Raw genomic sequence first — 2,139 nt, forward strand, 5'->3', positions numbered from 1 at the left:
TGTCCAGCTTTCACATGCATATGAGGCAACTGAAAAGTATGTACTATAATCCCTGAGAGAAAAGAAATTCATTAGAAGTTCCTCTTTTGCCCCAGCTCTGTGCCTGGAAAAAAATTCCTGAATGTGGAAGAGGGAGGTAGCTCAAGCAGAGCATGGTGGTCCCATGACCTCAGTAGGCAGATATCAGAGTCCAGGCTGCTGGAATGGCTAGAAACTGTGGTTCAGGGTGCCAGAACTGAGTGTTGCACAGAGGAGAGAATTTACAAGTTTAAGGGAAAGATTCTTGGTAATTCCTTGGCTAACTGCTGACCTGCTATGTACAGGAGGAGCCTTCTTGAAGTTTACAAAGGAGTGACTGTTATGGGGTTAGAGTCAGAAGGAAGATAAAAGAGACAAAGTAGTTCTGGAAGATGTTGTAGCTCTGGACCAATCAGAGTAAACAGACCTTGTTAATACCTTGGCCATAAAGCTCAGAAACCAGAAAGATCGCACCTAAGATTAAAGACCATGCCCTAGAGTAAGTTCTGCAGTAGACTTGCATTAATACAGATCAAAACAAAGCCACAAGAAGAATGGCATGGGGAACAGAGTTTGGAGTTATGTCTAGCCAAGTTTGAGGGGTTTGTTAAATACTTAGACCATTAGCAACACACATTAAAAACCTGCAAGATAATTGCAGTATACAAAATATATGATGATCTTAGTATCCTTTAACATTGGTTAATTAAAGGACATATTGTGTAGATATTTGGTATAATGGATGTGTATTGTCTTATTTCGTGTCTTATTTTCCATTAGCGTTGTTCTAGTAGCAGTACCCTAATATCCTTCAAATCAATTCAAAATTGATAACTGCAATTCTGGTGGGATTATCTAACCAGATGCCCTGCCGACCTCTGATTTAGTAATTGGCATTTCACTCAAGTGTCCCTAGGTGGACTTTTCTCTCTTCTAAGCCTTCAAATCCTAGGTGAAGTGATATAAGGACAGAAAAAAATCACAGATAATTAATGGCAATTTTAATGCCCCAACAAGATATCCCACTGTGTACTAAAAAGTAACCAGTAAACCCACCGCCATTGAGTTGATTTTGACTTATAGAAACCCTGTAGGACAGAGTAGAACTGCCCTATAGGGTTTCCAAGGCTGTAATCTTTACAAAAGCAGACTGCCACATCTTTCTCCCACAGAGTGGCTGGTGCAATCGAACCACTGACTTTTCTTTTGATTAGCAGCAAAGCACTTAACCACTGTGCCACCAGGTCTCCTTACTGCACCACCAGAGCGCCTTAAAAAGTAACATTATAGGGCTATTCTTTTGTTCTTTCTGAGTCTAGGTCTTTGTTGTTATTTTCTTTTCTTTACAATGAATTTGTGTTTATTAAAAAAAAAAAAAGTGTACGTAGAACTGACTCCTTTTCTGCTGCATGTAACCAAAGAACCCTGGCAAATTAGAATTGGTGATAGGAAGTCTTTACGTTGTTAGTAAGTACGCTACCATCATGAGTTGTCAGCATCCTCTACTCAGGAATTAAAGACACCACCCCCTCCCTCACCTGCCTAGGTTCCAAGTTTCTTTGTGTGCTACTTGGTAAGTAACAGGATTTGTATTTATCCCAGCTGAATACAAGGCAGAGACGCTACAGATGACCCAAAAGCCTCTTAGAAACTAATTCTTATCCTTTCCTTCAGCTTGCCTTTGGATAAGCTTAGTTTAAGCTCCTCAGTCTAGTGCAAACTCAGCACATACGTAACGTAAGTATAGCAAGCCGTGTAGACACTGATTTCACATAATTTCAAGGGTAAATTAACAGGTTTACTGTGTTACACTGACATTTCTCTTTCACAGTCTAAAAGTAAAACCTAATTACAATTCCCCTATGTTCTAAGGGTAGCCTTGGTGGCATAGTGGTTAAGAGCGTGGCCGCTAACGAAAAGGAAAGAGACCTCATGCTTTTCTGTTTTATATGTACTCCCTATCACCAACTGTGGAGCCCTGGTGGTGCAGTGGTTAAGAGCTATGACTGTTAACCAAAAGGTCAGCAATTCGAATCCACCAGCCACTCCTTGGAAACCCTATGGGGAAGCTCTCCTCTGTCCTATAGGGTTGCTATGAGTCAGAATCGACTCAACAGCAAT

The sequence above is a fragment of the Trichechus manatus genome, unplaced genomic scaffold, assembly GCF_000243295.1.
Source record: "Trichechus manatus latirostris isolate Lorelei unplaced genomic scaffold, TriManLat1.0 scaffold00130, whole genome shotgun sequence".
Taxonomy (NCBI): Eukaryota; Metazoa; Chordata; class Mammalia; order Sirenia; family Trichechidae; genus Trichechus; species Trichechus manatus.